At 34.2% G+C, this 21,741-nt stretch overlaps 1 protein-coding gene and 1 long non-coding RNA gene across 16 annotated transcripts in view; one reads left to right on the forward strand and one right to left on the reverse strand.

Annotated features, from left to right (window-relative positions):
* SOX6 (SRY-box transcription factor 6) overlaps positions 1–21,741 on the forward strand; it is a 633,064-nt gene that overhangs the window by 143,681 nt on the left and 467,642 nt on the right. For 8 of the 15 annotated variants that reach the window (XM_072793937.1, XM_072793950.1, XM_072793947.1 and 5 more), the window contains one exon: positions 3,290–3,361. The gene's annotated coding sequence lies outside the window, so the exon portion shown is untranslated. Of the gene's footprint in view, positions 1–3,289; positions 3,362–21,494; positions 21,577–21,741 lie in introns of all 15 variants that reach the window. The other 7 variants (XM_072793935.1, XM_072793936.1, XM_072793934.1 and 4 more) reach the window with 1 other exon arrangement.
* LOC140614739 (uncharacterized) overlaps positions 1–21,741 on the reverse strand; it is a 103,359-nt gene that overhangs the window by 75,631 nt on the left and 5,987 nt on the right. The window lies entirely within an intron of this gene.

Here is a 21,741-nt window from a genome sequence, read left to right on the forward strand (position 1 = left end):
GAATATAAGAAGTAGTGAAAGGGACTATAAGGGAAAGGAGGGAAACTGAGTGGGGAAAAATTAAAGAAAGACAAACCATGAGAGACTTCTAACTGGGAAACAAACAAAGGTTTGGGGAAAGGGGGGGGAGAGTGGGGGGATTGGGTGACTGGATGATGGGCACTAAGGCGGGCACTTGACGGAATGAGCACTGGGTGTTTATGCTATATGTTGGTAAATTGAATTTAAATTTTAAAAAGGGGGAAAAAGGATGACATTAAAAATTTTAACATTTACTGTCAAATTACCCTTCAGAAAAGTTGTACCCAGTTTATAATCTCATCAATGGTATATGAAAGTGTTTTTTTCCTCACACCCTCACTAATACTAGTTTTTGTCCAGTTTATAAACTATTTTGCCAGTATTTTAGGTGAATATGTTTTATTTGTATTTTTTGATGATATACATATTTTTGTTATTACACATTTGTATTTCTTCATTAGTTCATTTCCTCTTTGTATTCTTTTAAAAAATATATATTTAAGTGCTTGTAACAATGTACTTTTTATTTAATAAATTAAGGATATACAAAGGATCTGACAACCAGAGAATATGGACCATGTCACCACCATGGTCAGATGTAATAGTCTGTGGCTCAGTTTGGATTATTGATAGTTTTAAGAATCCTTGAGGGGAAAGGCCATGACTTTTAAAAAAAATTATCTGCCTATCTGCTAATTGATATATAATTTATATATAACACTGTATTAGTTTTAGCTTTACAACATAATTATTTTACTTATTTTTAAAAATTTTCATGTTCATACTGTCTGGAACAGTCTCTCACCCATGGTTGTCAATAGCTGAATGAATGAATGAATGAATGAATGAATGAATAGAGGAAGGGGACAATCCATGGTGATTGGGTGTTCTGAGGATTCATTTTCCTAAACAGATTGTGATTTTCCAGAACAGATGGTAATTTGCTCCGGCATTTCCATCTCTATCTTTTTAGTTTTGTGCTGCCCTCAAGACCAAAGTGGTCACTTTTATTTTGGAAATGGCCTGAACTTTTCTAGTTCTTAAAGAGGTAGCTTACTTCAAACTGTGTGTTAATTCTTGTGAGTTAATTCTTAACTCTTTGCCCATCATAAAATATTGCTTGTTTATTCACAAATTGTCTGCAGGATGAAGTATGCATTAAAGTCTTCTTTTTTATAACAATGAACTGTGTGATTTTAGAAGCTATGGTTTTTAAATTGTTTGCTCCAAAATTCACCAGTGGTGTAAAGCAGTTGATGATGTGATTCAGACTTGCTTTTAACATACGTAGTAAGACTGCATTGATATGACAAATGAGATTTACTGACTTCATGTTGATGTATATTAAAATATTATTTGCCCTAAATGTCTAGAATCTGATTTTTTCCAAATTTAAACTATTTCCAGAATTAGCGATCTTAACTCCAAAGGAGCTGATGATTGAAAAATGACATATATGTCAGCCAGAACATTTTTTGGATGCGTTTTATTTTATCCCCCATCATTTAAACACAAATGAAGGAATGGGATGTATTGTGTATTTTGCATAATTCCAATTCATGCCTTTAAAGGAATAGTTGCCAGAAAGACAAGGTGTGAATTTTTTTAATAGTATGTAAGTATTGGATTCTTCCAGAGTTTATGCTTTTGGATATACAGCATATTGATACAGATTTATTTGTGGATAACTTCAAATTATAAGTTACAACTCAGAGCAGGATAAAAAGTAAGCATAGTTTATATTAGAACAAGTATTTGCTGTCTTTGAATAGTACACATAGTGTGTCCACATAGTGTTATGTAGTGTCCCCGATAAAATTGTTCTGGATCTGAAAAGATCAGAAAACTGTGAGAAAGAAACGAGTGTTATGCCAAAAATAAATTCAGTGCTACCTTCCCTGGCCAGACATTCTGTATTTCTTGCATCCTTGGAAGTAAGCATCATACAATTATTGGCAACTAGTGAAACTGGAGTGAAGAAGGCCTGAGGCACCATTCTTAAAAAAAAAAGGAAGTCTAGTGAAGAAACCTAATAGGTGTATTAACCATCAATACTTAAAGCTGTCCAAATGCCCAGGGCTTTATTATCTATCAATCCTGACTGGAAAATAGAATAAATTATCTGGGTCACTTAGGCAAAAGCATATGATAGGAACTGGGTAAGGGCTGAGTTAAGTATTTATTTCATATCTCAATTTCAGATGCTTAATTCATTATAGCCATTTGTGCTAAAAATAGAACATTGGAAATAGTGTCTCCTACAAATGATGTTGATCAAGATTCATTTTTTTCCAGAATGAATTTTATTTAAATCTAGTTAGCTAACTAATCAGGCTAGTTAACTAACCTAGATGTTTACCAGCTATATTTTAAAAATGTGGATTGAATCAAAGCAATCTCTAAGTCTAGGAAAGTCTCTGACCTAAATTAGGAACTCAAGCTCCATTATTATTTTAAGTTGAACACTACTCATAGCCATTCTCACATTTTGGAAAGAATATGGCCTTTGCAACAAAGTTTCTTTGTTTTCACGGAACTAAACATGTGCTGTATTTAGACCAAACAATAAAAATAAACTACCAAACTACCTTCTAATGCATGGGGGTTCTGGAGAGAGGAAACCATAGATATTTAGAGGCATAAAGTGACTCATTGTGCTAGTTAAAACTTTTTACAAGGCTAGCTCTGTGTGTTTGAGTTGCATCTGTTACCTCTTCAGCCAGAACTAAAGTGTGTGCAAGCAAAAGAATTTTGGATTGAATTGTGCCTTACACAGAATGCACTGCATATACCCTAAGTGTCTAAGTGGGTTCCACACCTTCAATAGAAAAAAAAGTACATCTTTTCATTTTTATTCTACCTATAAGATATTCCTGTTGGACACATCCAAGATATTTTCTGTGAAATACATTCATTTTAACTTGCAGGCATAAATTAAACATGTTTTTCAAATGTAACTTGTAAGCTTCTGTTCCCTCAAAAATGTTTTTTTCCTTTTTATTTTTACTTATTGATACTTTCAGCAACAACTTTTCTACTGACTTTTTTATTAAAACCAGAATGGACAGAGATGTATTCCTGGAGGTAGAACAATGGAATAATTTTCTCTTTGGTATTATCATCTTGGAAAAAGTTGTTGGAGTAGATGGGGACAACTACCTGAATAAAAGTAGTGTAATTTGTAGACAGAATGTATATACTCCTTTAATAAAGCATATAAATCAATTTACTTATATTTTTAAATTTCATTTTCTGTCTAAACTTTCAGGTCACTTTCATGAATTCAAAGGCAATTTACCAGTGATTTCTGGGTGCTGGGGCTGATTTTTTGTCCGTGTTTGTAAGTATTGGTTTGTTTATTATTTCTTATCACATAATGAAATAGCTACAGCTTGTAAACAAGATCTTAATTCCTTTCTTGGAATTTTTATAATTTTTTTCTGTTACTTTAAGTGTTATTAAGTTTTTGGAAGTGTTTTCTTAAGAGGACTATAGAAAAAGAACCAGCTGGTAAAAAAGCCTCAGTTTATTGTGATTTCCAGTGAAATAACACAATGGTGGGGCCCGTTACAATAAGCTGGAAGAATAAATATCTTACTTTTTGAAGATGGGGCTCAGTTATAGGAATGAATTACCTTAAAGAGGCTAGTCTATATACACATGAATAATTTACCCTGGTAACTTCTTACAGACTTCTGGTTGTCTGGACTTGAAAAGTACTATGTGCCTGTACATATAGGAAAGATGTGAGATGATACAGAATTCAAAGAGCTATCAGTACATGAGGAGATTATGTACTAAGGAGCCAAAGGCTTAGTTAGTGAATGTATAATGTGTAACCAAATGGGGATATTTCTGCTTTCTTCACCATCCCCAAAACAGTATTAAATTTTAAATGATATTTAGGAGAACAAAGATATTTTTTTTCCTCAGAAAAGAGGTAAATTTCAAGAAAAAAAATGGAATGAACTTGAATGATTAATTACAATACTTTAAAGTGATACATATTTATTAATATAGAAGTAGTGTAGAGTATGGGGCAGGCACTAAAATGTAAGCATATAAGACCATATTTAAGTAACTTGAGTTTAAAATATATTTAAATGTGTATATTGTTGGAATCTAAGGAGGTCATATACATTTGATAACAACAAAGACATAGGAAACTTGTCCTCTGTTAGTGTACTCTTAGAATGGAGTTTTAGAGGATAGACTTCCAGGAAAATATTTAAAAAAACCAAACATTATAAATTCGAGTTTAAGTAATTCAATATTTAAGCAGAGCACAGTGAAAATTTATTTAAAATGAGCTTTATAAAAAAAATGAGCTTTATCTTTCTTTTAGTAGTAGCATTGATTGGGACAGGCATTTTGAATGAACTTAAAAAAGATGTGAATGTTTAAATATAGTTTAATACATTTTGTATAAATCTAATGCTTTATGAAAGAATATATTATTTGTATGGAATTATCAATTCATATTTTATTTGAAGACTTAATTCTTATGTAAAACACAAAATATTAAACTGTATGGCTCCTTTGGATTAAATGTAAGCTTTTAATTTGTGCAAGGTATCATAGTGAGGATTAGCAGGCGAAGAAGATGGAGAAAGAAATGTAAAGTATCTTTGAAGGGCTCTTATGAAAAAGAATAATTCCAAGGAGTTGAGCTTATCCTATTAGAAATCTGAGTGAAAGGAAACAATTTTGAGTTATTCAAATCTTATCTCAGTTGCTTTGTCCTTTCTTTTACCTCCTTTCTCTCTTCTTTCATATTATTCAGTCATTTCTTTTAGTAAGTTTTTAGGATGACTACAATTTTAAATGACAAATACAAGATAATCACTGGCAGTTCAACCAAGATGGCCTTTATTAAAATACTAAAATATAGTTTACATTTGTCATTACCCAAATGCTCTCTTTTCTGATTTCTTTGCTCCCCTTAGTTCCCCCTCCACCAGACATACATTGACTAGCTTTGAATGAAGGTGATCCAATTAGCTGAAATTTTTCTAGCAATTTAACAAAGAGAGAGACTAAAATTAGAAGAAGGGATACTGTGGCTATAGTTTCCATATGGTTGTTTCTGGAGTTCAACTTAAACAATCTTTTAGTCAGTTTTTTTCTGATCACTTAGGCAAGAAGTCATGCTAATCACATAGGCCCGAAGTAATTGTTTTTCAGTCTTGAGAATTTCCGTGTTTAGGGCTTGGACTTTGTTGTTTCCAAGTTCAGTAGTCTTAAGCTTTGTTAGGTGCCATCTTCTAACTGTAGAACCTTTTTATTAAAGGAATGTAGCAGGATACTATGACTAAGATAAAAATAACATGGCATTCAGAATGCTTGAGTTCCCATTCCTTTCAACTATTGCAGAAACTGTCCACCAGTTACACTGAATGATGAGGCAGCTAAGGCAATGGAATTATTTATCTTGTCTGGCCTAAGAACAAGCAAATGGGATCAGTGACAATGGCTTCTTTTAGGAACTTTAATTTCCATACTGGAACTGCTTATTTGCTACATGATCTAAGGCAGAAAGTTATACCTCACGGCCATGGGAAAGTTTCTTAGTAAGGTGTGCAGAAGCCAGTCTGCGAGATAAGGAAGGTGGGATATTGTTTTGCACATCCATAATGAATGGGCCACACCAAGGGTGTGTGAGAACTGACTGGAATCTAACCTACTCACATCAACTACCTATGTCAGGAAAGGAAAACACTGTGAAGGAAAATAATTACCTTCTCAGAAGCTGAAAGCATCTTATTCTATTTTTTTTCTCTTTAAAAAATTAAACTACCCTTGTCTCTTTCAAAAGTAGGCATTGTATAAGAAGACCTTGTTTTGCATGTTATATCTCGCATTTAATTTTTTATCTCTAGAAATAATTGTATAACTCTGACCATTTAATTTTACCAGGGTAATAAATGATTGGTTACAACAAAACAAAACAAAACAAAACAAAACAAAGGTAGGTTTGCCCAGGCCTTTTACATAATTTGATAATGAATTTACTTTTATAACATTCTGTCCCTGTTCATGGTCTTGAATGGCAGTCTTTTCCTGAAAAGATACGAACGTATTTTATTCTCTGGCACAAGAAGTGATTATTGCTTAGCCCCATGTTTGAGGCAATAATAATAATAGGATCTTAATTTGGTGTAACACTTGCTTTTACAGATATGAAATTGGCTGAGTTTTGTAAACACTGTTAGGACAATAGGAATTATGCCTATTTTTTTTTGAGTAGGAGGACTCCAATACAGGAATTCATGATATAAATCCAGTGCTCTTTCTTTAAAACCGACCTATTCTGTCACAGAATTTTAGCTCTCTTTCTTTTGTTGCCTTTGATCAGTGTCTCAGTCTCTGGTGGCTGTACAAATATTTTTGATAAGTTGAGGTAGAGGGATTGCTGGGTGGCTTAGCAGTTGAGCATCTGCCTTCAGCTCAGGGCGTGATCCTGGAGTTCTGGGATCAAGTCCCACGTCAGACTCCCTGCATGGAGCCTGTTTCTCCCTCTGCCTGTGTCTCTGCCCCGCGCCCCCCTCCGTGTGTGTGTGTGTGTGTGTGTGTGTGTGTGTCTCATGAATAAATAAATAAAATCTTTTTTTTAAAAAAACTTGAGGTGGAATAAGTCAGGGAGGAGATTGTAGAGCACCTTCTACCAATTCATTTCCTCATGTTCCTGGAACATTTGCTCCTGACATCTTCCTGTCCCCCTGTTCTAAAACTGCCATCCGTCGTGTTTCAGCTGAAATTTTTTGAATTGTGTAGATTTTCAGGAAACAAAAAAATCACAAATTCATGTCTTTGTGGTATTTTAAAATGAAAAGAAATGTATTTCAAACTGAGCATAACCCAGACCATAGCTCCCTCAGTGAGAATGCTTGTGATTTTCAGGACAAGTAGGTCTAAGTGTATTATCTTTAAAAAATATTATTCCAAGCTAATCTTGACATAGAGCAGGTAAATAAAAAAGATGAGCTGTGAAAATCCACAAATAGGGCTTGAATGCCATTTTCCATGACAACGGGAGCTGCCCCATGAAAGCATTAATGCTGGGAATGTAAGGAATTTAAAATTGTGCCTTCTCAGTTTTACAGTTGTGTGCTCATGTTAATTAGAGATATACTGACATTTGAAGTATCTACATTAATACACACAGCTACTGTACATTTGTGAACTGTGGCCAGAAATCTACTTTAATTGAAAGCAGTTTGCTAATCTGAAAGTGTATATCCATTACATTTTAAGCTTTTAAGTTTTATATACTAGTGCCCTTAGATACTTGTTCTTTCTGCTCTCTTCACTTTCTATTTCTAATTTATTTATACCTGAAAGGACAGTCTGGCCTATTTTAATCTCCTAGTGGTGTTTTGGAGCAATATTGATGGAATTTTGAGAAAAAAATGTTTTTAATAGTGTCCTTTATTTGCTGTAGTTTGAATCTCTTTTCCCTCTTTGACTTTTCTAAATTGTTGGTTTTTCTTTCAAACCTTTAAGATGGCCTGCCGCCGAAATAAGGTAGGATTTAGGTTTATGGAATTTGCTTCCCTGGCTATATTTAAGCACTAAAAAGCTACTCTTCTGAGTCACACTATGGTTTTAGCTAGCATAGCCCAATATTAGAGACTTTGTTGGGATGAACAGTAAAGAGGCATTCTGTTTTTTCTAATATAGTTGGATTTCATCCTTCCTTCTTGATGTCAGGCCATGTATCTTAATTTTTGATTTGCAAATATGTTCACAATAGCTGGTGACTTCTCTAGGTCATCTTTAGCCCTAGAATGTTTTGTTTTGTCTCTCTTACAAAAAGGGAGATCTTACATCTATTTTTTGCAAGCTTGTATTTCTTAAGAATTTGCCTGTCAGGATTTTTAACCTAATTGTTCTGTGCTTGTTGTCTAATGAAACTCCCTACACTTACTTTTTGGACCAATCCCTGAATATTACACAAGACCAGTTAGAAAGAAGCTTCCTTTTAGTAGAACCAGAACAAATTGCTCTAAAAAGTTTGTAGTACTCTGCACTTGTTTCATTAAACCATTTTACTGGCACCATTAAACCACTAAGACCTGGGACTATTAAAACTTACCCAGTATTATTATTAGGAAGATGACCTATTTTACCCTTTATTACTTTTATTCACTGTGCTAAGTTCTTCTGTTCTTTATTCTTTCATGTTGCTTACTACATATTGTGCCATCACAGCACATTTGGTAATTCCAAGTTAATTGCTCAATTATCAGTGATAGTCATGAAGCACTTGAAACATGCGCAGTGGAAGATTTAAAAAATTTCAAAATAAGTTGGTGTGTCATAATCTCGAATGTGAAACATGCCAATATCTGCAGGCATAAAAATACACTGCCTGAGCTAGGCATTTCAGGGAAGGCAAAATCTACTCTTAAAATCAGGGCTTTTGTCTGGCAGTGAAGTGTTTCATCTTTGCTAATTTCAAACAACATGTCTAAATTTGATCTCGGTTTACTTTTCAACTCTAAAAATTTGGTTGTGGTTATAAAAGAAAAAGGAAAGAAAACTATTGATTCTCTTTAAATATTTTACCGGAATCTTGCAATCATGATATTCACTGTCAAGTGGAATTTGATGTGAGGTAGATCCATGTTGGCTATCCATCAAATAAACTGACTTACCAAGGACACAGAATGATCTCTTTATAATGTTTCTTCACTCATAAGGCAATCCTCTAATCAGAGGACAGCATGACAGTGAAGATAGTATGTTGATGCTTTATTTATATTGGAAAAAAAGCCCCATGAGAACAATGATGCTTTGGGGACTTATTCTGAATCTCATAGGGTAATATTCTCAGATGCCTTCAAGATAACTTACACATTATGGCAAAATAATTACTGTAACTCTTTTGGCAACTAGGCAAACTATCATTAAATTTTGCATTAGTATTCAGTTTAGGATTTTCTCTAAACTAATATAGCGCCAACAGCTCTTTTTTAGATGCTATTATGGTTCTTTCACATTTTTATAGTACTGTAGTAAAGCTGAATTTACTGGCTACATTTGAAGGTGGAGTAGAGCAGCACAAGAGTCAACATTAAAGTGATTCAGTGCCCGTTGGAGAAAAATTCTTCTTAACTTGAGATTGGAAACAATGTGGGGCTTGAGGGCAGTTTGCTAAGAGCAGCTAATAAATTTGAATATTTCCCCAAGAAGCTGTTCTCTGAACTTGTTTTTAACCAAAGAGATAGGCTTAATCATCTTCCAGTATTCTTATATAACTTTCATTAATACTTAAAGGAATTAAATGTTATAGAAAAGGAGAAATAAAGCCATAATTTGAACTGGGTGATGGTCTCAAATCTGAGGACGTGAGAGAGTGTCAATAAATGCAGTAAGTCACACACAGTTAACTGTTATTTATCATATAATGATCTGTAATTATAATATATGTAATATAGAACATATATATAATATATGTAATATAATGTTTATACTTCAGTTAACAGTAAAGTCATTAATTTACTCAAGCATTTAGATAGAAATAGTTTAGTAGCTATTCAGTTTATAAAGATTGAATAATCAACAAAATCTAGTTCATTTTGTTGTATGCTTGTCTCTACACATCATTCTAAGCATATAGTTTTATCTGAAGTACATATTTCATGTATTTCAGTCATGGTTGCTCCAAGACCAAAGCATCTTGGAGTATGGATATAAATGCTTATCATTTCACCAAATTTTTTTCAGCTCCAAACATAAAAATGTGAATTAAATATTGCTAGTAAAAATAAAAATGTTTTCTGCATTCTATCTCTTTCCCTTCCTTTCTATTCCTTTCTCACCCTCCATCCCCTCCACCTCATGTATATGATTATATATATATATATAAAACCTACATATATCTTGTTGGAGTTTTTCAAAGGTGCCAGGCAGTTATAATGTATAGACATTTTGATTTTTTAAAGATTTTATTTGTTTATTTGAGAGAGGGAGAGAGAGAGAGAAAGAAGGATAGAGAAGAAGCAGGGATGGGGGGCAGAGGGAGAAACAGACTTCCTGCTAAGCAGGGAGCCTGATGCAATGTGGGGCTTGATCCCAGGACTCCAGGATCATGGCCTCAGCTGAAGGCAGATGCTTAATCAACTGAGCCACCCAGGTGCCCTGGCAATTATAGTGTAAAAAGATAAATTTTTAAAGCATCACTCTCCAGAGATGACTGGCAAAAGGGACAGATCCTTAGTGTTTAATCAGTCAAAAAAGTTTGTTCATATGATGTAATACTTTTTATTATTATTTGCTTAGCACTAAGAGCTTGGCACAGTGCTTACAAGAGAAGAAAAGATGGTCTCTAACCTAAGGGCTTAGAACTTGGTATGTTACTAGAGAGTTTATGTGGGTGGGGTTTTCTTTGGATACAAACTGTACTGGAGTTAGCTCTTTTTCTTTCAGCTCATACAGTTTCATATAAACTTAAGTGAATGAATTTATTAATAAAAGCAGATTTTCTATTTTTATTTCACCTTTGGGTTCTTTTATACCTTTGGGACATACAAGCACAACAGAAAGGTATATTTGACAGTTAATTATAATTTTTCCCTTTTTGACTCAGGCATAATAGATAATTAAGCAATAACATTAATGAAATCTAAGTCTGCACCCCTCTAGCTGCCTACATTCAGTGAAATACAGGTTCTTTTTTTCCTTAAAGCAATGGCAGCCTGATAAGAAGCCTATGGCTTGATTTTAGTTATTACCACTAGTGTTCTGAGTTTCACTTAACAAAGTGCAGAAGATATACATATATTTATATTATATACAGATATGATTCCTTCTATGAATATAATTTTTCTCCCATGATTGCATACATACAGCATCACCAACTAGAATGGGTTATTTTTGAGGTGTGATTGATCATGCATAATTTGATATTTACTATAGCAGTAAGTACACACTTAATGAATAGTTGACAGGTTTAAGGTTTGGAAACATTTTGGGCTTTCTGATAGTGGCCATTTGTAGAAGGCACTGTTGATTTTGTGACTAATTACAGGGAGTTTTTCCCTGGACTTGAAGTCAGGGAGCAGATAGGAATTGAAAGGCAGTATCTGGGGGAAGGCTGAGAAAGTAAGGCATGAAAAATGTGGGTGTAAATAAGAGAGTTGAATTTAAGAAAACTTGGGCAGCCCTGGTGGCTCACTGGTTTAGCGCCGCCTTCAGTCCAGGGTGGGATCCTGGGGACCCGGGATCCAGTCCCAGGTTGGGTTCCCTGCATGGAGCCTGCTTCTCCCTCTGCCTGTGTCTCTGCCTCTCTCTCTCTGTATCTCTCATGAATAAATAAATAAAATCTTAAAAAAAAAAAAGAATTTAAGAAAACTTTGAGCACCGACAAGCTTTTTGAGAAGATAGGGTTGAATAAATGGAAGAAATACCTGTCCCTCTAGTTTCACGCAGTAATTGAACAGAGGAGACAAAAGCAAGAGAAATTAGTGAAACAAGGTTATTGAAATAGGTGATTTTTGTAATTATAAAATGTGTTTGAGGATTATTATTTAAGATGTGGAAATACCTATTTGGATGATAGTAGTAACTTAAAAGAGTTCTTTAGTTCCCCCTCCCATCTGTTTAATTTTATTGATTTGAATTCAGTGACTTTTAAGAACAGCTGTAGGAATTTTGGGAAATGGGTACCCCACTGGTAGAAAAACCAGTAATGATAATTTTGCTTTATTTGGGGGAAAGATTAATATAGATATAAATGAAAATAATCACATATATTATACCCTAATATTTTATAGGGGAGATCTTTAGAAACTCTCATTGTAAATATTACCAAGAAACGTCCTTGTATCTTCTAGAACAAAGAATCATTTGAATTAGGTTTCAAATATGTTATATGGTGTTTTTAGTTTTGGAGGTGAGGAAGTTTTTTGAAATTACATTTCTGTAAAGTGAATTTTAATGTAATGAACATTCCCTTTCCTTCCTCCCTTTCACCCTTCCTCTTCTTTTCCCTCCTCCTTCCCTTCCTCCCTTTTGTCTTTTCATTTAGAGATAGTTTGTTTTCTTTTCTTTTTTAAAAAAAATATTTATTTATTCATGAGAGACAGAGAGAGGCAGAGACATAGGCAGAGGGAGAAGCAGGCTCTTGCAGGGAGCCCAATGGGGGATTCAGTCCCAGGACCCCGGGATCATGACCTGAGCCGAAGGCAGACACTCAATTACTGAGTCACCCAGGTGCCCCAAGATAGTTTGTTTTCAATTAGCCTGTGTACTGCTTCAAAATTTTAAGACAGTACTGAACATATGTCCATTAAATTGTATGCAGGGTCACCCTTTTGCTTCAGGACTGAAGAATCCCTATTAGGTTTCTTACATGAACTAAGGGTACTCTTGCTCATTTTGTACAAAGAGACTGAAGAACTGTTGGAGTTTTACTGTTGTGATATGATAAAGTTGAGATAATGGGAAAGAAGTGATAATTCAGCTTTAGTAAGCTACTAAACTTGAATTGGGATTTGTCAAATTTTAAGGCTTGTTGAATGTTTGCTCTCTAAAAACAAGATAGAGGATTAATCATGGTCAAAAAGGATAGTTTTTAAGTCTCAGAAAGACATCCTACGATGAAATATTCTATTCAGCCATATACTTACAACCTAGAAGGCAGTCAATTGTGTTTTTCTAGCAAGTCTTCCATATAGAATGAATTCATCTTGGTTTTTGATGTTGGTTGTGTCCTGAGAATTCATTTGACTGAGGTTAATTATCTCATGCAACCAGTGGGGTAAAATTTATAAATGATTTCAAGGATACTAAGCAGAAAGTGAAGCCCAGATATGTCTGAAACAAAGTTGTGGATTGTTTAAGGTTCTAATCCTATAGAAAACTGATAGAACAACAAACTATGCAGCAATCTGAAGTGTTTAAGAGGGAACAGGCTGCCACTCTCCCACAACATTTCCAGCTAGGCCAGCACTCTAATACTTCCCACTGTCTGTGGCAAAAGAGGAATGGGAGGGAGCAAGTGGTCTTTAGTTGGCAGAGAGAAGTTGATGAAAAGCAGCTATTGCCTGTGTTGAGCTCCTGTATGTTTTAGGCATTGTGCAAGGCACTTTTACGTTGTTATTTTTAATCCTTCCAATAATCCTAAAAGATAGTTTCCTCCCTTTCCTAAGTCCCCACTTATCTTCTCTAAATTCTGATTTCTTTTTGCCTTCATAGGACTTAAAATGGTTAATAAGTATCATCTATTTATATGTTTATTGAATGTCTTTTTTCTTCAATGGATTTAAAGTTCTGTTGCAGCTGAGATCATGATCATTTTGTTCAAACTTGTATACTAGTTTCTATCACAGTGCCTGACACAGTAATTTCCCAATAGATATTTGTTGAATAAATGAGCAACTGAACAAAAAATAAAGGAAAGAAGAAGGAAGGAACTCAAGGAAGAAAAAGGCACAGCTGGTATTCAAACACAGTCTATTTGACTTCAAAACACATCTCTTCCCACTCTAGAACACCAGCAAGGGTTCACTTTATTTACAGTGTTCTTTTTTCCCCCACACCCAGCATGGAGCCCAATGTGGGGCTTTTACTCATGACCCTGAGATCAAGACCTGAGCCAAGATCAATAGACATTTAGCTGACTGAGCCACCCAGGCACCCCTAGAATATTCTTGATTATTAACTTATCTGATAAAATTTTCATAGATTCAGCTCTTGTAGAGTATCTCAAGCCTGTTTACATTGTAGTCTGAGAATTCTTATGTCTTACTCTGAGCCTGAATTCCATGGAAAAGGCCTGAACTGGCTTTTTTTATCTCATACTGTTGGAATATTGCAACCATTTATGCTAATAGTTCTCTTCAGAAACATAAATTTCATGTTCTAGATTTTTGGGTTTCAGCTCCTCCTACACAAAGAGAATGCATTTCTCTTTCCTTCTCTGAGATTGTCCCTTAATTTAGATCCTTGTGCTGCTAAATTGATTTTTCAGTAATAGGCAGAGTGACTATTATATGCCTTGCTGAGGTTTTTCCTGGAGGAGAGGTGTGTCACTATTTAGAGAGAGCCTATGGGAGGAGCTGGGCTCACTCAAGGAGCTCTTATCCTGGCAGGTGCCAGGTGCTGGGGTTTGGTTTGATCATTGAGCAGTGCGCTCCTTCTGTTTGCCTCATTTTTGCTGCTTGAATTTTTCCTTGTTATTAATAAGTATCACTATCAAGAAATTTTTTGTTTTATTTATTTTTTAAAAGATATTTATTTATTTATTTATGAGAGAGAGAGAGGCAGAGACACAGGCAGAGGAAGAAGCAGGCTCTATGCAGGGAGCCCAATGTGGGACTCGATCCCGGGTCTCCAGGATCGCACCCTGGGCTTAAGGCGGCACTAAACCACTGAGCCACCCGGACTGCCTGAAATTTTTTGTTTTAATATTGGTTTTTGAATAATGTTATTGAGTATTTTCATTTCCTCCTATCTCTGGTTCTTTTAAAATAGCCTTCCTGTGTCTTTCCATTCTATTTCCCAGGGAGGGAGGTAATGTAAGCATGTTGAGAGTAAATTCAAGGTTTGCCCAATCTCATAGTGCTGAAAGCTGTCATTGTATTTAGACTTTCAGCAATGCTATGGGTAGCCTTGAAAACATACATTTTAAGGGTGCATAGATGTGGTTAGGTCAAACAGGAAGTATATATGTCCCAGATATATAGAATAGGTATGTTTTTAAATATTGATGTCAACTTAAATTGTCTTATATAAACTTCCAGGAGGGTATGAAAAACAGATTTCTGTGATATGAGATACTTAGTATCTATTGGAAATTAATTCAACTCCACAAAAATATCCTGAGTACTGACTGTATTCAAAGTAGAATATTAAATGCTACATCGGAAATAAATACAGGGCACAAAACTTCTGTTATCAAGAACCTTAGAATATAGACATAATTATTAAATTATTGTTCCTTTTTTTGTACCTAGTGTCTAACTCAGTGCATGGCTCAAAGGAGGGATTAGCGAATATCAATTATTAAGTGCCTTGATAAAGTAAGAACATAGTACTCTGGGGGGCGGTTCAGAAGAATTAAAGACATATCCCTTTAAGAAGAAAGACTCTAGGAAGTAGACTCTGAATATCTTTGAAACTTGAGTAGAATTTTGTCAGTGGAATAGAGGATGAAGCGGGGTACATCCTTCATCCTGGGATATCACAAGGATGGGTATGAGATAGACAAATGGAAGCAAGGAAGTATGAGATAGGGAACAATGAGAAGTCCAGTCTGACTGAGGTGTAGGGTATGTAAAAGCTAGAAAAATTTTTTAAGATTTTAAAAATTTATTCATGAGAGACACACAGAGAGAGGCAGAAACATACACAGAGGGAGAAGTTGGCTCCCTCTGGGAAGGCTGATGTGGAACTCGATCCCAGGACCCCGGGATCATGACCTGAGCCAAAGGCAGGTCCTCAACCACTGAGCCACCCAAGCGTCCTTAAGCTAGAAAATTTAGTGTAATCATATCATTGTGGCCTATAAAGCTAAATTAAGGTGTTTGGTAGATTTTAGGGGGCCATCACAGCCAAATAGTCTGATCGTATGGCAAGAGCTATGCTTTTGAAAAAAGTATTTCAGCCAGCAGTTGGTAGAGTTGATTAGAGCGAAGAAAGACTTGAACTAGAGAGATAGATGTTAGGGCTACTGTAATAGTTCAGGCAGGAGATAAAAGGCAGGTATTTGGGGAAGAGAAAGAAGAGACTTTGTCAATGTAGACTCTATAGGCCTGGTCAGATTATATGTGGTGAAGAGTATGAAGGAAAGAAAAAGACTCCTATTGCTTTCCCTGCTCCTGTCATTCTCACAGTACTGAATTATTGAAAAAGGGGGAAATGGTCATGCTACTTATTTCTTGTCAATGCTCAAATCCCTTGCCATCTCATTGGTTAGGTCCCCAGTGAAAATTGGGAGTATTTTATCTTTCCATGGGAGAATAGGGAGGAAGGTGTGTTTTTAAAGGAATGAGAATATACTTAAAATTATTTTGAGGATTTAAAAGCATAACATAAACACAAAAGACATTAACACCAAGGGTTAAAATTATTTGATTGTTGATTTCAGAAGGGTAAGGTAAAACTTGGATGCTGTGAGTTAGAAAAGTAACTATGCTTGAGATTATGGTATTTCTATCAGCTGGCTCACATAGGGATTAGTTCATGATGTTGTTGAGGAATAAAACAAGTGCACATAATTTGGTTACTTTTAGAATTCTCTCAGATAAAGTGATGACTATGACTCTCTGGTTACATTGCTGTATTTTGTCCTTTTCCACAGAAGGTGTAGTTGCAATATATATCATATTAGGATATAGGCCCTCCCTACTTGTCTCTTTCAAGGGAAGAGGAAATAGTGCAGGAAAGTAGTATATTCATGAGCAAGAAAAGACTTATGGAAATGAAAATTAAGAAAAAATAGACTTTTTCAAGAGAATGGGATAAAGTCAAGTTGATTTTGTAAATGATCCTTGTCTTGATCCTTGATCCTTGATCCTTGTAAGTATTCTCATTACTTATTCAGACTAACACTAATGTGCATTCATTCATTTATTTATTCACTCAGTAACAATATGAATTTGGGATTCTTTGGACATCAAGTGGAATTTAAAATGGAAAAGGAAGATTTAGTCCTTAGGAATTTATAATCTATTTGTAGGAGGAAATGAAATATACATGTATGAAAAAGAAGAGCAAAAAAGTGACTGATACAAACTAAGCCCAACAGTTCCTCCCTAGGAAATGCTTTGGCCATTATTACTTCTTCATGGCAAGAACCTTGTAATTGGTGGAAGGAACATGGCCATTGTTCTTTCTTAGAGACCTAGAGTTTCTGGTCATCTCTATGTTCCACTCAACTGTATATGTGCCTTAGCCTCCTAACACACTGAGCTCTTTGCCACTGCTTCATCAAAGGGTGGTCTTACATTACCTATGTATGACTTAAAAATCTGTCTCACTTGGGCCTAGCAAATAGCACATATTAAGTGGTGCATAATAGGTTCCAGTAAAATGCTATTTGAGTGCATTACAGAAACTCTGTCATACATTCTATTGATTAAGATATTTTAGGCTAAAAAAAATCTTCTTTAGAAATTTAAATATCCTATCAATAAGTATATGATAAAAATTCTAAGTGATAAACAATTACATATCCTTCGGTGAGGTTAAAATCTATTACTTTTTCACATCTTAGGCTTTTTATATGCTTCTAATACTTTAAAATCGCCAACTTTTGAGTGCCTTTCTTGAGTCAGAAATATACTAGATGTTTCATATTATTTTGAAATATATGGTATGGAGTTCCTGCCACCACTGGATACTATTGTGTACTAGCTGTGATCTTAGGCAAATTGTATAACCTCTTGGAGCCTTAGCTTCCTTACCTGTGAAGTGAGAATCTTACCTACTGCATTTTTTTTACAGCTTTATTGAGGTATAATTGGCTTACAATAAACCGTGTATATTTAGAGCATATGATTTGGTGAGTTTTGATGTAAGTATACACTAGCGAAGCCATTTCTGCAATCAAGGTAAATTGCATATCCATCACACCGAACAATTTCTTAATGTCTCTTCAGAGTCCCTCACTCCTGCCCCTCCCTCATCTTTCCCTGACTTTACACCTAGACAGTCATTGATCTGCTGTCACTATAGATTAGTTTGCATTTAAAATATTTTTATGTAAGTGGAATGATACATTATGTATTCTTTTTTGTCGAGTTTATTTCATTCAGCATAATTATTTTGAGATTGATTTGTGCATGTCAATAACTTATTTTTTAAATTGCTGAGTAGTATTTCATTGTATGGATATACCACAATTTGATTATCCATTCAAATTCTTTCTGATTTTTGCTTATTACAAATGAAGCTACTTTGGACATTGTCTTTGTGTGAATATAAACTCTCTTGAGTCACCTAGGAGTGAAATGGCTAGATTACATAGGTGTATGTTTAACATTAAAAGAACTGCTAATTGTTTTTAAAGAAGCTCTTGTACCATTGTACATTTCTTATAGCAATGTATGATAGTTACAGTTGCCCACATCCTTAGTAACTCTTTATGTGTTTAGTCTTCAATTTTAGCCATTCAAGTGGCTTACAATGATATCTCATTGTGGTCTGGTTTTCATTTGTAGTTCCCTAATTGACTGATGATGTTAAGCATCTTTTCATGTGCTTGTTTGCCATCCATTTACCTTGTTGAAATGCCTTTTAAATCATTTGCTATTTTTTTTAATGGGGTTGTCCTCTTTTTTATTGAGTTGTAATAGTTTTTATGTATTCTAAGTTACAAGTTTTTGTTGGATATATGTTTTGGACATATTTTCTACTAGTCTGTGGGTTGCTTTTAACTTTAAGCGTCTTGAAGAGCAAAACTTAAATCTTGATGAAGCCCAATTTATTATTTTATTTTATATTTCATACTTTTTGTATCACATATAAAAGTTTTTTACAAAATCCAAGGTCACTAAAATTTCCCCTTTGCATTATTTTACAAGTTTTATAGTTTAAGGTTTTAATTAAGGTCTGTGATTGATTTTGAGCTAATTTTGGTAATGGGGTGAGATACAGTTTGAGGTTTATATTTTTGCCTATGGCTGGTTGATTGTTCAGTGCCATTGGCTAAAAAGGTTATCCTTTCACCAATAAATCACCTTGGCACTTTTGTTGGAAATCAATTGATCATATACATATAGGTTTATTTCTGGAGTCTCTATTTTCTTCCATCGATCTGTCTATATTTTTAATGCTACTATCTTGATTACTTGTTTACTGTAGCCTCATGGAACGAATTGAGAAGTATTCCCTCTTCTTCAATTCTCAGGAAGAGTTTGTGTATGATAGGTATTTCTTTTTGAATACTTAAAAGATTTCATTAATGAAGCCATCTGTGCTTGAAGTTTTCCTCTGGAAAGATTTTTAACTGAAAATTCAATTTCTTTAATAGATGCAGGGCGATTTATGTTATCTATTTCATCTGAGTTATGGACTTTATTTAATAGCATTTCATTAAGTTGTTGAATCTATTGGCATAGAGTTGTTCACAATATTTTCTACACTGTTAAGATCTGTAGTGATGTCACTTATTTCTAATATCAGAATGTCAACACAATATATCAAAATTTAGTACTGCTTTTTTGTTTTCTATTTTGCTGATTTTTTTATCCTTATTACTTCCTTTATTCTGTATTCTTTGGGTTTAATTCGCTCTTCTTTTTCTAGTTTATTAAGGTGAAAGCTGAGATAATTAATATGAGAACTTTTCAAAATAGGTATTAGTGCTATAAATTTACTTTTAAGTACTGCTTTAGCTGAATCCCATAAATTTTGATATGTGGTATTCTCATTTTTATTCAGTCCAAAATACTTTCTAATTTCCCTTTTGATTTTTACCTTGATCTGTGAATAATGTTAGAAGTATCATTTTATTTCCTAATATTTAGGGATTTTCTGGATATTTTTCTGTTTTTGAATTTCTAATTATTTTGTTGGGTGGCAAGTTCTAAAAGTGTAAATTAGGTAGAGTGGGTTGATAGTATTGTTCAGGTCTTCTATATCCTTAATGATCTTTTGTCTACTTGTTCTATCATTATCTGAGAGTGAGATATGGAAAACTCTGATTATAATACTCCTTGAAATTTTATTAGTTTTTCTTTCTTGTATTTACTGTTTTTTTTAAAACAGATTTATTTATTTATTTGAGAAAGAGAGCTCATGCATGTGCCTGAGTGGGGGAGGAGCAGAGAGATAATCCCAATCCCAAACAGACTCCCTACTGAGCAGCTGAGCCCACAACACTGAAATCATGACCTGAGCCTAAAAGAAGAGTTGAGTTGGATGCTCAACGGACTGAGCCACTCAGGCACTTTTTTCTTGTATTTAGAAGCTCTGTTAGGTGGATGAATGAATTGACTCCTTTATCATTATACAAGGATCCCTTTATCTCTAGTGTTATTCTTTGCTCTGAAATCTACTTTGTCTGAGAGTCACTGCAGCTTTCTTTTTATTCATGGTACTATGGGTAATATTTTTTCATCTTTTCAGTTTTAAAGTATTGTGTCTTCATTTTAATGTGAATTAGTGTAGACTGCCTGTAGTTGAGTCTTGCTAAAAAGCAATAAAGTATGACAATTCTTCCTTTTTAATTTGGATATTTAGATCATTTACACTTAATGTGATTACTGATGTGGTTGAATTTAAATACATGATCTACTCATTGTTTTCTATTTGTACCATCTGTCCATTATTCCCTTTTCCTGCTTTCTTTTAATTTATTGAGAATTTTTTTAAGATTTAAGATTTCACTTTTATTTTTTGTTTTAATTACATTTTAGTGATTGCTTTTGAATTTATAACAACCTTATATGACTTATCACAGTCTTATTTCAAGTAATATTATCCCACGTCACATATAGCATAAGAATTTTACAATAGTATACTTATATTTCTCTCTCCTAGGCTTTGTACTTTTGTCATGCACATTACTTCTGCATATGTTATAAACTTAAAAATAGTTATTTATCCTTTGATAGTCAATCATATTTTAAAGAGATTTAAGAAATAAGAAAGTCTTTTATATTTACCACATATTTACCATTTTCAGTGCACTTTATTCCTTTGTGTAGATTTGATTTCCATTTGGTAACATTACCTTCTGCCTGAAGAACTTTTTTTTTAAAGATTTATTTTATTTATTTGAGAGGGAGAAAGAGAGAGTAGAGAGAAGGGCAAAGGGAGAGGGAGAAAGAGAATTTCAAGGAGACTCCTTGCTAAGTGGGAACCGTGACGTGGGGCTTGCTCTCACCAACCCCAAGATTATGACTGACCAATAATCAGGAGCTGGACACTTAACTGACTGGACCAACCAGATGTCCCTCTACTTTTGTATTTCTGAAAAATCAATATTTTGCTGTATATAGAATTTTTTGATTCAATTTTTTGTTGCTCAGTAGTTTAAAGATATCACTCCATTGTCTTTTGGCTTTCATTGTTTTTTTTTTTTTTCCTTTTTAAGCCAGATACAATTGTTATATATGTTCCTCTGTATGTGATGTGTTGTTATAATAGAGGCTTTTAAACTGCTGAGAATACAACATACTTTTGGGAATAGGTAAAATTTAGAAGGAAGTGGTAGGAATAGATTAACTGAGAAGAAGCAGATGGGGATTCTAGGATTTAGGCAGCATAAACACAAATAGTATAGGCCATAAATAAATGTGATATAACTGAAAGAACAAATGGACTTTGGAGTTGGGTTCATAGGGCTTTACTCTCATCACCACTTGGTATGACTCCAGACAAATACCTTTGCCTATTTGAAATTTAATACCCTCATCTATAAAATGGGTGTGGTTGTTGGGAAGATTATATGATGCATAGAGAAGATTTATTTTATATCTGGCAGATAGTGGGTCCAATAACGATTAGTTTCTTCTTTTTAGACATTCTATATCTTCTGATGAGGAAAGAAAAATGCTTCAAGAAGGACTTTGTGACCCCTCATCACTTTGTATAAGAGCCCAGGTATAATATATATAATTTATGAGTATAACTAATGTTCCCACTTATTTCCTATTTCCATGGCAAGTGAAGATTGCATTGCATTTTTGTGGTCCAATACTAAGGCTTAGGTAACATTAACACTCAATCTCTTTACATCTTCTACTTTTAACTTGTATTTAAAAGTAT

Source organism: Canis lupus, chromosome 23 (assembly GCF_048164855.1).
Source record: "Canis lupus baileyi chromosome 23, mCanLup2.hap1, whole genome shotgun sequence".
Lineage (NCBI taxonomy): Eukaryota > Metazoa > Chordata > Mammalia > Carnivora > Canidae > Canis > Canis lupus.